Raw genomic sequence first — 15,722 nt, forward strand, 5'->3', positions numbered from 1 at the left:
ACCAAAAACCTCAAACCCGAACTACAAAACTAAAACCCGAACTCAAACTACAAACCAAAACCCGAACTCAAACTACAAACCAAAACCCGAACCTGAACTATAAACTAAAAACCCGAATCAAAATCCGAACTTGAACTATAAATCAAAAACCCGAAACCGAGCTAAAAACCAAAACCCCGAACCCGAACAACAATCCCAAAACTCAATCAACCCAAACAACAAACCAAAAGTTCGACCCAAACTACAAACCGAAAACTCGAATTACAAACCAAAAACCGAACCCGAACTACAAGTAAATAACCCGAACCTGAACTACAAACCAAAAACCGAATCCGAACTACAAACCAAAAATCCAACCCGAAATACATACCTTAAACCCGAACTACAAACCAAACCGAACCTGAACAACATACCTAAAACCCGAACCGAACTACAAACCCAAAACCCAAACCTGAACTTCAAATCAAAAACCCGAACCTGAACCCGAACTTCAAACCTTGAACCCCAATCTGAACAAGAACAACAAATCTAAAACCCCAACCCGAATTTCAATCCAAAAACCCGAACCTGGAAAAACCGAACCTAGAAAAACCCGAACCTGGACTACAAACCAAAAACCAGATCCAGAACTACAAACCTAAAACTCGAACCCGAACGATAAACCTAAATCTCGAACCAGAACTATAAACCTCAAGCCCGAACCAGAACTATAAATCTAAAACCCGAACCCAACCCGAGAGCGAACCCGAACCCGAACCCGAATGGGATAGGGAAACCAACTCCGTCCCCGCCCCCACCCCCCCTGCCCATCCCCTGCCCGAGTTCAAAATGGTGGCGGCAGCATGAAAAATGGATGAGGATGAGAAAAAAATTACATTTGGTTAGGGTTCCGGCGGACTGGCATGGCGGTGGCGGCAACTCTGCAACTGGTACAGGACGGAAGGATCCAAAGCAACCGGCTCGGGATGGGAAAGATCGAAGGAGAAAATGAAATTAGAAGGTACGGGTACGGACGGCGACGGTGGCCGGCCTGGCGGCATGGATGGGGAGGGGACGAATGGCCAGAAATAGATTTGAAGGCAGCCGACTGGGGAAGGGATGAGCAGCGGGATTTTAGGGAAATTTTAGGTTTCTGAAAGAGAAGGCAGGATTTTGGGGGAAAAATGGGGCTTTCATAACAAGTTTTATCAAAAACTAGTGAGTGGGTACTCTCTCTGCTACACAGAGGGAAGTGAATAAAATAGCAACCACCAGACGACGATCCTTTGGTCCTCTTTATCTTCTTCTTCTTCTGCAACAAACAAACGAATTCACAGATATGAATTGTCGGGTAACCTCTGCCTGCCGGTGACGCGTTGATAGAGCTACAGGTAGTTTCGTTTGGTTTTAGCCAACGTAGGTCTTTTTCTCCTTCTTGCCCTCCAGGGCATTCAAATCCTTCTGAATTAATCTTTAGCAAGTCCCTTCAACAGAGATTCGCCGACTGAGTTAACCGTGGAGTTTTATCAGTTTCAACAAAACATGTTGCCTGCTCTCCCCTCGCGACACGAAGGGGCGGTTGTGAAGTAGAAATTAAATGGACAAGTGCTAGTCTTTGACGGAAAGAGAACAATAAGTGAAGCTCTCACTAATGTTAGTGACTCAGCCGGTGAAATGACCGGTCCGGCATCCGGTACAACCGCCGGTTAAATAGAAAATGTCTAAATTTTTAAATTAAAAAAGTTATCGATCTGGCTGTCTGGTTCATCTGCGGAAGTAATGCATCTTCTGAATTGAAGTGAGCTCTCTCGTCGATTACGTTGCGACCATGAGGTTGTCGTTCCCAAACCTTGCTTCCGGAGTAGCAGCACGGAGCTGATCCACCGGAACGTGCGATCTGGCTGTCTGGTTCATCTGAGGAAGTAATGCATCTTCTGAATTGAAGAGAGCTCTCTCGTCGATTCCGTTGAGACCATGAGGTTGTCGTTCCCAAACCTTGCTTCCAGAGAAGCAGCACGGAGCTGATCCACAGGAAGTGATCGGGAAGCATACATCTGGCTGGGCCAGAGCCGTTAAAAAACTGCATGGTTTAGCGGAGTCGGCGGGGGACACAGGCGAGGCGATCTTGAAATGAGCATCACTGGTTTCAGTATCTTCTTCCATCGTTCCTGTAACCCCAGTGTCTCACTGACCGCCTGTATACTCCTCTCTGAGGTACTTTCTTCTGCACCGACTTGGATGAGTGACCAGCTTGTTTTCCTTCCCATTTGGTGATCCCTCCAAAATATAACCAAAACGAGGGGTCCAAAACGAAGGGAAGAAGGGATTCTATAACACTGGTTTCACCAAAGAGAGAGATCCTGTGCCTGCAAGGGGAAAAAAATGATGAAACTTCAAACATTGTGAATGCATAAAAGAACGTAAAGAATTAAATTTGGTAGATTTAGGCAGTAAAACAATACCCGACTCTTCTTCTGGTATGAGGATTTCTTGATCTGGTTGAAGGTTCAAAGTACGCATTGGGCGTCCCTGAACCACCTCGTTTTCTGTTGAGTTTTTGGAGACTACAACGAAGAACAAAAAGAGTCATAAGATTGTTTAAACAAAAAACTGCAAGAAACACAAACGAAAAAAAAATCATGGAAGAAAAGAAGATGTTTACCAGACATCGCAATGCATCAGAAAAGAAAACGCTTGCGCAGGAACCTTGCGATGGACATAGAAGAGAAGCAAAGTTCAGGTATTTATAATAGATGAAGAGGCACTGATTTCATCCAGGTTCAGGTATTTACATTAATGAGCGCCTTTTAATGGAAGGTTGCAATTTATTAGCAATTGAATTCTTTTAACGTCTCCATTTTTGAATTCAAATTAACAAAGCAAATGCGCTCTTTGAGATTGTTTTTATTTTGGAAATTTTCATATACAGATTTCATCGATACCATAATTCCAAATATGAACATTCAATCTTCATCTTTATGAACATATCTAAATTTTAATATGAACATTCAATCTTCATCTTTGTTCGATAGAGAGGAAATGAAGGGGGGTGACCACCAAAGAAATATATGTCCTCGATAACCTAACGAATGTATTTTTAAAAGATGTAATTTTTTTTAAATAGATGGTACTATAGTAAAAATGTTTATGGCTTTATGGTGTTGGGCACACAATAGAATTAATTTTACAAGGTTTCCATTGATGGCAACCGAAAAGCATATAGATCAGTCAAAAGGTAACTTCTTCTACTTGAAATTTAGTTAATTTTTTTTTTTTTTTACTATTTGTTTGATTTGGTGGCACAAATGGTCCCTTTTGGAGAAATAACATGACTACAATCTCATTAGAGCCCCTACAGGTTGTATCCTAGGAAACGTTAAAAACCCCTAACATAAATAGGGAACCGAACTTGGACTAAAGTCTAGCTAACATTGGTTGCACCCAACCCTAGTATTGAAGTTAGGCCCCTTGCCATGAAATAATTACAGTAATTTTTTTGAACCCTAAACCCCAAAACTCTGAAGCCTAAACCCTAAAGCCCAAACCATAAGGCTATATTTGTTGTTTAATTGTTTTTATTTTTTTTATGAATTATTATAACATGTTTTACATTCACTTGTGTATATTATCCATTATATCTTGATATATAAAAGTGCTATAGAATGGTGTCCATGCGGTCAGGAGATAATTTTCCATTGTGAAGGAGAAGGGATCTAATGGATTATTGTTTATGTGTAGTAGGATGAATTACAACGATGTCAATTTTTCTTTTATTGCATTGATTACTAGGTTGGGTAGTCAAAGAGAGAATTGTAGGACCTTAAGTTTGACAAAGTCTAATTATAACAATAATATGAATAACCATTCAAAAAATAAGACAAGCATAAAACGAACATAGAATGTATTAACAAAAAAAAGCATAATAAGAATTTAATTTTTTGTAATATGAAACTAATACGAAGCATAATATGAAACAAATGATACAAGTAAAAACACGCAACAACTCCAAGTATACAACAAATAGTTCAACTAAAGCTTAACTACAAAATAAGTAATAATTCATAAGATTATACAAAATATGTAAAATGCTTAGTCGAACTTTAGCTTAGATAGTTTGGGGTAACAATAAAATAGTCACATTTGTGTAAGAAGATAGGGTTCATTAAACGTGCCCCAAATCTCACCATCTTGACATTTAGCAATATGAGTTTTTCGTTGTTCAAGAGATCATCACGTATAAGTTAGTCTTGTGCAAAGTTTGGGATATTCATCACAATAAACAATCTATCCACGAAATAAATATACTTGTACGACTCTTGAATTGTCATTTTGGATAGTTCGGGACTCATAAGTTTGTTTGTTATTTTTAGTGTTATAGTTTGAGACCGTAGTAGATGCATCCAAAATGCATCTCCTAGATTTCCTCGAGCATTGTATTGCATACTTCGTTGACTAGTAGCATTGTGCTCTGGTGACGAGGTGTGGTGCTTGCATGTCAACTAATCATGTTGGTATAGTATGAGGAGTGTAGGGAGATGCTACCAGAATTTTGGAAAGTGTGTTAAATTATAACCATGTAATAGTGAGTCCTGGATGGCAATGTGGAGTCATGAATCAACTGAACAATGAAGTTGGATGGGAGCCGCAATGTGGGACCTCTCCCATCTAGAACTAGGGATCTTAAAGTAGAATCTTCTCTCATATATGAGGTTGTTGATGGCTACTTTGTGTTAATAATACATTGGCATTTATGAGAAAATGGGCAAGAGTTAGATGAAGATTGTTTGAATGAAGAATTTAATGAAGGGTGATGGCTTTTATTTGTAGATGTACACCAAATCTTTGATATCGTTAGATAATAAGATGTGTGGCTCATATAGAGTGTGTGCTAACAATTTTTTTTGGAATGTATGCCAAATAATGGATCACTTGTATGTCAATGGGATGTTGTCATGTTATACCTGGTGGACATTTCATGGGGGGAAACTCAATACCCATTAGGAAACTCATCAAACACATTATGGTACAACTTGGGCTGATTATCAAACGAGAGGTGAAGGTGGTGTACACGGTGGTATCCATGATCTCATCCAAGATGTACAAGCTGAACAAACCTTTCTCAATGACTATCAACCAACGTCCAGTAATCATGTTGAAGTCTCTGGACGTGGTCCAAGTGGACTTGACAAATTAATTTATTCATTTATCATCCTAGTTGTAAGAACTTCTTCAAATTAAAGTTTCTTCTTCATTTCCCCTATATCAAAACATCTTCCATCATGAGAAATAAGGCATTGGATAACATACTCTCTGTTGAAAGAAGCATTTCCTCATGGTGAGCCATTTCCTCGTATCTTTTACGAGGCTAAACCCTTTTGCATGAGTTGGGATTCCATTATGAGAAGATACATGGTTGTAAAAATGATTTTATTTTATTTTGGAAAGAATATGAAAAGGAAGACAAGTATCCACAATGTCATGAGCCGAGATACGTACGATCAGATAACAAACTAAAGCTAACAGAAAGCCTTATGCTATTTCTTAGACCACGAATTCAACAATTATTTACATCCAATATTACAACTAAGGACTTGAGGTAGCATGCCGATAAGACATTGGAAGACATGGATAAGTTGAGACATCCACCAGATTCAAAACTTTTGCATGAATTTGACAAAGAGCACCTATGGTTTGTTGGATATTCACTATATGTATGTCTAGGTCTTGTCAGTGATGGTTTAAACTCATTTGGTAATACAAGTACATCATATTGCATATGGCATGTGGTGTTTATGCCATATAATCAGCCACCAAGGAAATATGTGAAAGAACATTATTATATAATGAGCTTACTAATTCTATGGGCCAAGTCTCCAGGCAATGACATTGTTGTTTATTTACATCCTTTAGTAGATGAGTTGAAAGAGTATGAGAAGAAGGACTGCAGACTTATGATACATATATAAGAGAGTTATTTACAATGCATGATGTACATTTTTGAACCATAAATAATTTCCTATTGTACGAGTTACTTTCTGGTTGGATCACTAAGGGGAAATTGGCATGCCCAACTTATATGAGTCAAACACACTCTATGTACTTGAAACATGGAAGAAAAGAATGTTATATGGGTCGTCAATTTATTTTACCCGTGGACAATAAGTGGCAAAGGGATAAGAAATTTGGAGCTTCAACGACCACCCCAAGTTCATTATTTGGACGTTACATTGAGAAAGAATTGCATGGGCTCCCCTATGTGTTGCATGGCAAAACACGTGCCAATAGGAAAATGAAATGATCTCTAATTGACTTGAATGGGAGGAAGAAAAGAATTTTTCTTGAGTTGAGTTATTGGTCATAGTTGAAGTTGAGACATAATTTGGATGTCATGCATATTGAAAAAATTATTTGTGACAGTATTGTCACTCAATTCTTAACATAAGTGGTAAAGTCAAAAAATCATTCAAGGCTAGACTTGACTTAGAAGATATGGTAATTCCATTTATAAGCTTCCTGCATCATACAGAATGTCTTTGAAAAACAAATTGTGTATGTCTTTATAACATTAATTTTTCATATGGGGTTGCTTCAAATATGTCACATTGTGCCAAGGTAAAAGCCCCCAAACATATCATGCCTAAAGAATCATAATAGTCACATAGTGATGTAACGTTTGCTTTCCATGAGTTTGTAAATAATGAACTAAATGAAGTATTACAAATAGATGGTACAAACAATTTGGACCAATGACACCAAGAAGGGTTATTTGTTTAGTTTAAACATAAGGTTGGTTGTGTCCATTAAGATAGTGTTGGTTCAAATAATTATTTTATTATGTAATCTCACTGATGTCATCTAATTTATTACATGTCAAATGTTTAGTGGCTTGTGACCAACTTGAATTAAACTGTCATATCTATCATCTTGATATCGCTCCCTTATCAAACAACAACTACCCAAGTTGTATTTTTAAAGACATGCATATCCACACCAAACAACTTGAGGCAAATCATAGGACTCAAAACAGTGACATCATTATAAAGGGATCCTACAAGGACAATTACATTGATTATTATGGGGTTGTAACCGATATAATTCAGTTTATGTGCTCAGGTGAAAGTGGTTTGATGTAAGCAATAGTAAACAATGTATTAAGCATGTAACTGGATTACCAATATTAACACGTCACAGACATGGTACAATAACGAGCCTTTCACATTAGCATTTCAAGTCAAACAGGTTTGTTTCATGGATGATCCAAAAAATATTGGTTCTTGTCATGTAGTCAAGAAATTGGTATGAGAAATGTGTATGATGTGTTGTAGAAAATATTAATCTTATCCAATGAAGGAAATGTCTTCCAACAAGAGGTGCCAAGGGATAATATTCATTTTATCGAGATAGACGACAAAGTTGATCACTTGGCAAGTGTTGGAAGATGGGCCTGAGCCCACACGACCAAGGAAGACCCACATATCCAAGTGTGTTGGAAGATTGGCCCAAACCCATAAGATATGGACCCACCATGATCACACAAGCTGGTGGGACCCACCATGATCACACGAGGTGGCATGATGAGTCCTACACAATAAGAAGTCTAACATAGCCAAAATTGTTATGGAAGTAGGTCTCATAGAAGAGTTTCAGTTTAAAGGTGGTTTAGTTATACTAGCCTTCTATTTATGTTGAGTTATTTAATTATTCTAGGACTTATCTTTAAGTGTTAGAGTTTGGCTGTAATTGGGACAAGGGTTGTTTAATTGTAATTGGACTCTACTACTTTCCTCTATTATAAATAGGTGTTCATGTATTCTGATTATATTAAGTCAATGAAGTATTTCTCTTTTTCAAAAATTCAACAACAAGGTCATACGTTCCACCTGAATGTACAAGTGTGCCAATTCATATGGTAGATAATGAAGACAATGAAGATGATTAAAAAGACGAGTATGAGGTAGAAAAACAAGAAGGAAAAGATGAATGTATGGAAGGAAACAAAAAAAACGTACAATTAGATAACTATGAATCTAAATAACTTTTGGTAATCAACAATATTAATTTGAGTCAATGTCTTTAAATTAATGTCTTCCATGTCATTTTTACTAGTAGGATTAGTGATATTTGTATAAAATAATTTGTAGATCATCTTACCTCATGCCTCCTCGCCCAGCTAGGCTACTAGTCTCCCATCTTGCACCATCCAAGGATACTGTGACGGGTTTGGAGATGCATGAAATTGAGCCACTTGAGGAGGACTATCAAATCCTATAGACCCAGCATATATAACTTTTGGTACAATATAGAAGCCTCCACATCTTCTCCATGCACTTCACTTCCATCCAAGTCCACATCAAGTCCATCCGAGTCTCTATTCATATCGTCGATTAGACAAGGACATGGCCCGTCAAATGGCTCCAAAGTGGACGACATCATGAGAGAGCTAGATATGAAGATCCATGTGGAGTTTAGGGATTCAAAGAGGAGAGCATCAAGGTTTTATGGTTCCTGCTTCACTCATTGGGTAGGCCATGTTCTTCTCAACCACACCGATGTGAGGGTTGAGAAGTTCAAGATCTACACTGATGATCAGTTATCAGCTGGATACATATTTATCGAGGTAAATATCCTAGATTCCTCAATTATAATTTTTTAACACGCTTGACATAGGCAAATAGGGGGGGGGGTGTCGTTCGGCGGCACTTTCCCTAAAGGACTGGCAGTGATTGTGTTACAATATATTTGAGGGAGTTAGGTTCCAAGTGACTGGAATTGTAAGATTTTTTCTTAGAAGTTTTAAAGTTTTTTTTATTTTTATAATGTTTAATTCTATTGCAGAGACATTTCCGTGTGAATGAGGAAAATTTTAGAAAACAAAGTGTTTGACATATCATGAGATCAAAGTCTTTTATCACATCTGAAAGGAGATTCAAGTATTTTTAAATATTATTATTAATCTAACAAATTTACACCTATCTTGTCAAATTTATAGAGTGAAAATTGCTTTGAGATCTAGCAATTTAGGATCACCCATCAATGACAGCATTGATGGACTAAAGGATCCAAAGTACAGTAAGTACAAAAACACAAACGTTTTTACCTTTTACGTGCTTTATTCAATTCAATATGCATTTTTATAAGTGAGACTTGTTATTTTCATTAAGAAGACATGCAATGGATGGTGCGAGAGGAATAGGAGGTTGGTCAACCAATCAATGAGTCTAGCTCAGCCACCTATACCCAAGACACCTCAACCATCATCTTCTCACATGCATCTCGAGGATGAGCTACGCTAGACTTGGGCAACTTCTTCCTTCCTCCAATTCACAAAATACTTAATCAAATCCTTGTAAAGTAGAATCTTCATTTTTAATATCAAAATTTAGTTAAATCAATGATAAAATCTAAATAACAACAATAGTGAAACGCAAATTTATAATGGTTCACAACTAAAAATTCAGTTGTAAATCCACTCTTAAAGTGTTTTCATCATTTTCAAGTTTAATTTACTAAGTCAAATTGTCGAATGACACTTACAACATATAGGCGACAAATACCAAATTGCAACTTCTTGGCTACACAAAAGCCAACTTTTAACAACAAACACAACTATAATGCCTACTAATGATAACTCATCATGGAAACAAATGTCTATCACCTAGTAATTACACAACTCATGACAACCAGCCTCACACTTTAGCAATAGTTATTACGATGATTATGATGTGGGTTTTAGACTTGGTTACACAAATCTTAGTCACAGAACAATGTAACGACTATTTGTTTAACAAAGCACAATCAATTCTCTCAAATAGGTAAATTTTAATGATAAAGAATCAAAATATTACATCTGAGTCCTAATCATGTGCCTTTTGAAGTGAGCAACGGCTCATTTCAATACCAATGGTCTTGATTTGAAAATAAAAGGCCCTTATGAAATCAAAGATATTGATTTGAAAATAAATTAGTCACTTGTAAAACAACTCAATGGAGGAGCATATTTAAAAAATTAATCACACAAATGATAATTGAACTCCAATATATGATATGAAACTAAATGTGCATGAGTTCAACAAGAAATTTCTTAGTAAAATCAAGAATTTAAATATAAAATACTAGTTGTATGAAACTTTTTGAAAGCCATAGATGATGAGCTTCTTAATCTCAAGTTCGATTTTCACATATTATTTCAAAGTCAAAGAGTAATTGGAAAAGATCATGGTTCACTATAGAAAAAATTCTTAAATAGGATAGATCTCATTTTTCCCAAAAAAGAATCATTGAGCTAGCTAGGAAAGAGAAATTTTGTACTTTGAAATATTTTTTTTTTTAAATTCAAATTAATATAAAAAATTATTGATTTGAGCTATTGATCACAATGTTAGGCCATTGATAAATTTTGTAGACACATCTTGGCTGAACCAAAACTTGAAATCTTCTTTTACAAATTTCCGATTGTTACCGGTCGAATGGTTCTAGTAACATTCGAATGCCTTCTTCCAAGAACTCTTTTGTTTGAGCCATCGTTCTGATGGTTCTTCTTTTTAGCAACTTCTCGTTTGCCTAACCATTAGAATGCATGGCCTTTAGTAGTTTGTTGTTTGCTTAACCATTCAAAAGTTGAGATGTGGACCATTTGAATGGGGATTTCCGAACCAACTAAAGCTTGTAACGATATCTAAACTCTTATTCATGGCATATCTATGTAATAGTTAATATTTGAATTCATATTACTTAATTGTATCTCGTTATTATTTTTAAAATAATTTAACAATTTTTTTGTCAATAACTAAGATTTATTTAAACCTAATTATTAACTTTGATTGAATCTACTAACTCTACTTAAATTACAATTTTAGTGGATCATATTTGATATCTCAAAGTATCATATATAATTTTATTAAATTATTTATGTCGTAATAAAATTGTAGGGGATGTGGGTGATTGTCATGATTATTTAAATTTTAAAATATTAAAAAATAAAATTTTAAAGGGGATGAGTAATTTTTTAACATTTTCTAAGAAATATAGATTATGTTAAAGTCAGTTCCCACATCAACCTTAGGTAGGGTATGGTATCACTCTTTGTTTAGTAAGAATAAATAACAGCTCCTAAAACTATAGTTTATTTATTTCTTTATGGATCCTTCCGGAAGAAGACCACCAGTCTGATCCTTCAAATAGACTCCATCTTCAATGTTGACATAGGAAATGTAAACATTATCTCTATTTATGAGTTGATCTCATGTGATTGTTACATTGCATTGAGTGATAAATGAAGCGGTGACATGTAAACCTTCCATTCTCACTCATGACATAACAAAAATGATATTTCATATATTCAATGTTTTCCCTGTTTATGTGTGACATCAACATATGTCAGTACATGAGGCTCAGATGGAACGAGATCAGAACTTCATAAGAACAAAGATCAAGCACAGGAATTCCGATAATGGAGAAGTCGACTTCAAGGTGAAGGACGCAAGTATCTGTAGATGCCCAAGATGATGTTGGTGATAGCCAGCCGTTAATGAAATTATCACCCACGGATTGCCGAACCCGAACTACAAACCTAAAATCTGAACCCAAACTAAAAGCCTAAATCCCGAACCCCGAAAAATAAACCCAAAACCGAACCCGAACAATAAACCCAAAACCAAACCCGAACTATAACCCCAACCTGAACTTGAACAATAAATCTAAAACCAGAACTCGGACTAAAAACCTAAAATCTGAACCCGAACTATAAACCTAAAATATGAACCGAAACTATAAACTAAAAACCCGAACTTGAAATTAAAACCTAAAACCCGAACCCGAACTTAAAACATTTAACCCAAACCCGAACGCTAAACAAAAAACCCGAACTATAAACCAAAAACCCAAACTATAAACCAAAACCCGGAACTTCAACCTAAAACCCAAACTATAAACCAAAAACCCAAACTATAAATGAGTGCCTTTTAATGGAAGGTTGCAATTTATTAGCAATTGAAATCTTTTAACGTCTCCATTTTTCATATACAGATTTCATCGATACCATAATTCCAAATATGAACATTCAATCTTCATCTTTATGAACATAGCTAAATCTTAATATGGAGCAAAGAGAGAAGCGGGAGGTCTCCCCTTTCCATCGGCCCATTAGGAGAGGATCTCTTTGTTCGATAGAGAGGAAATGAAGGGGGGTGTGGCTTTATGGTGTTTGGTGACCACCAAAGAAATATAAGTCCTCAATAACCTAACGATTGCATTTTTAAAAGATGAAAAACTTTTAAAATAGATGGTATTATAGTAAAAATATTTATGGCTTTATGGTGTTGGGCACACTCAATAGAATTAATTTTACGAGGTTTCCATTGATGGCAACCAAAAAGCATGAAGATCAATCAAAAGGTAACTTCTTCTAATGGAAATTTAGTTAAAAAATATTTTTTTTACTATTTGTTATCATTTGGTGGCACAAATGGTCCCTCATGGAGAAATAACCTGACTACAATCTCATTAGAGCCCCTTCAGGTTGTTTCCTAGGAAACGTTAAAAACCCCTAATATAAATAGGGAACCGAGCTTGGACTCAAGTCTAGCCACAATTGGCCGCACCCAACCCTAGTATTGAAGTTCGACCCCTTACCCTAAAGTACTTACAGTAATATTTTTGAACCCTAAACCCTAAAAAAATGTTAAAAAACCTGAACTTTGAAGCCTACACCTTAAAGCCCAAACTATAAGGCCATATATGTTGTTTACTTGTTTTTACTTTGTTTATGATTTATTATAACATTTTTACCTTCACTTGTGTATATTATCCGTTATATCTTGATATATTAAAGTGTTATGGAATGGTGTCCGTGTGGCGAGGAAATAATTTTCCATCATGAAGGAGGGAGGATCTGATGGAATATTGTTTATGTGCGGCAAGAAGAATTACAACAGTGTCAATTTTTCTTTTATTGCATTGATTACTAGGTTGGGTGGTTGAAGAAAGAGTCGTAGGACTTAAGTTTGACAGAGTCTAATTCTAACAATAATATGAATAACAATTCAAAAAATAAGACAAGCATATAAAGAGCATAATAATTTGTATGAACAAAACAAGAAAATAATACAAATTTAATTTTTTGAAAAATGAAACAAATACAAAGCGTGATATGAAACAAATGCTTAGTCAATTCCAAATATAATACTCAACAAATAATTCAACGAAAACCAAACTACACAATAAGTAATAATTCATAAGATTATTCAAAATATGTAAAATGTTTAGTCAAACTTTAGCTTAGATAGTTGGGGAATTACAATAAAAAAGTCATGCTGGTGTAAGAAGATAGGGTTCATTAGACGCGTCCTAAATCTCACCATCTTTATATTTATCAATATGAATTTTTTTTTGTCCTAGATGGCGATATAGATTCATGAACTCAAGTGAACAATGAAGTTGGATGAGAGCCCCAGTGTGAGACCTCTCCCATCTAGAACTTGGGGTCTTAAAGTAAAGTCTTCTTTCATATATGAGGTTGTTATTGATGGCTACTTTGTGTAAATGATATATTGGTGTTTAGGATAAAATGGATAAGAGGTAGATGACGATTGTTTGCAACAAACCCTTGAATGAAGAATTTAATGATGGGTGATGGCTTTTGTTGGTAGGTGTAAACCAAATCTTTTATAGGATCAGATAATAAGATGTGTTGTTCATACAAAGTGTGTGCTAACAAAGTTTTTTGGAATGTATGCCAAATAAGGGACCACTTGTATGTCAATGGGATGTTTTAAAGTTATAGCTGATGGACATTTCATGGGGGAAAACTCAATACCCATGAGGAAACTCATCAAAGGCATTATGGTACAGCTCGGGCTGATCATCAAACAGGAGGTGAATGTTGGTATACATAGTGGTATCCATGATCTCACCCAAAATGTACAAGCTGGACAAATCTTTCTCAATGGCTATCAACCAAGGTCTAGTGGTCATGCTGAAGTCTTTGGACGTAGTCCAAGTGGGCTTGACAAATTTACTCGTTTTTTATCCTAGTTATATGAAATTCTTCAAGTTAAAGTTTCTTATCCGTTTACCTTATATCAAAACATCTTCCATCATGAGAAATAAAGCATTGGATAACATACTATCTCTACTGAAAGAAGCATTTCCTCATGGTGAGCCACTACCTCATATCTATTATGAGGTTAAAACCTTTTTGCTTGAGTTGGGATTCCATTTTGAGAAGATACATGCTTGTAAAAATGATTTTATTTTGTTTTGGAAGGAATATGAAAAGATAGAAGTATCCACAGTGTTATGACCCGAGATACATATGGTCAAATAAAAAATTGAAGCAAGACCCACAGAAAGTCTTACGCTATTTCTTAGACCACGATTTCGACAATTGTTTACATCAAATATTACAACTAAGGACATGAGGTGCCATGCCGAGAACACATTGGAAGACATGGATACGTTGAGACATCCGCCAAATTCCAAAGAGCACCTATGGTTAGTTGAAGATTCACAAAAATGTATGCCTAGGTCTTGTAAGTGATGTTTTTAGCCTATTCGGAAATATGAGTACATCATATAGCATATGGCATGTGGTGTTGATGTCATATAATCTGCCACCATGGAAATGTATGAAAGATCATTATTATAAAATGAGCTTACTAATTCTATGGCCCAAGTCTCCAGGCAAAAATACTGATGTTTATTTATGTCCTTTGGTGGATGAGTTGAAAGAGTTATGAGAAGAAAGACTGCAAACTTATGATACATATATAAGAGAGGTATATACAATGCATGATGTACATTTTTGAACCATAAATAATTTTCTATCACACAGGTTAGATTCTGGTTGGAGCACTAAGGGGAAATTGGCATGCCCAACGTGTATGAGTCAAACACACTCAATGCAATTGAAACAAGGAAGAAAAGAATGTTATATGGGCCGTCAGCATTTTTCATATATGGACAATAAGTTGCGAAGGGATAAGAAATTTGATGGTAATCTGGAGCTTCAACCCCCCTCCCCCAGGTTCATTATTTGGACGTGACATTGAGAGAGAATTGCATGAGCTCCCCTATGTATTGTATGACAAAACACATGCCAATAGGAAAAGGAAATGATCCCTGATCCAAGGTGATTTTCTCCTATGACTCAGTATTTGACACTTGAAGAACAGGTAGTCAACTATTATGCAGCTAAAAGGCTTCTGAAAATTCAAATGAAGATGAAGTTTTCTTTGGTAATGCGCCCCAATTCATTTGAACTTTATTTGTTTCAGCTTTCCTATTGTTATGTGCTTTAAAAGTGACCTTCGATATTTCTGTATTTCAGATCTGTTTCAATTTATAACTCAACATATTTACAGGTGACACCTTTTCAATCTGTATTTCTTATCTGCAACTGACCATTTATACGATTTTCTCTCCCCATTCAAGATTGGATAGAGCTACAGGTAGCTTCGTTTGGTTTTGGCCAGCGTAGGTCTTTTTGTCCTTCTCCCCTTTGTAATAAAGTATCCAACTTCTTGCCCTCCAAGGCATTCAAATCCTTCTGAACTAATTTTAGCAAGTCCATTCAACAGAGATTCGCCGACTGAGTTAACCGTGGAGTTGTCTCTGAGACGCCCCTTGATACATCTGGCTCCTCGCCCAGCTGCCTTAATAGCTCTAATCTGGAACATAAGAGCTGTTGATGTATTAAACTTCCGTAGCTATTCGATTATCGGTGTTATTTAAATAGAGGGGCTGCT

At 36.0% G+C, this 15,722-nt stretch overlaps 1 long non-coding RNA gene across 1 annotated transcript; it reads right to left on the bottom strand.

The window, feature by feature from the left end:
- Window positions 1-1,604: 1,604 nt before the first annotated feature.
- On the bottom strand, window positions 1,605-2,688 carry LOC137943484 (uncharacterized). The gene is made up of 3 exons (XR_011110752.1): window positions 2,642-2,688; window positions 2,442-2,543; window positions 1,605-2,345 (listed from the first exon to the last, which is right to left on the bottom strand). It is a non-coding gene; the product is annotated as an uncharacterized lncRNA (long non-coding RNA).
- Window positions 2,689-15,722: the final 13,034 nt, after the last annotated feature.

Source organism: Aristolochia californica, unplaced genomic scaffold (assembly GCF_029961685.1).
Source record: "Aristolochia californica isolate CCGP_79_NKW_82.1479 unplaced genomic scaffold, dmAriCali1.0.hap1 SCAF_11, whole genome shotgun sequence".
NCBI classification, from domain to species: domain Eukaryota; kingdom Viridiplantae; phylum Streptophyta; class Magnoliopsida; order Piperales; family Aristolochiaceae; genus Aristolochia; species Aristolochia californica.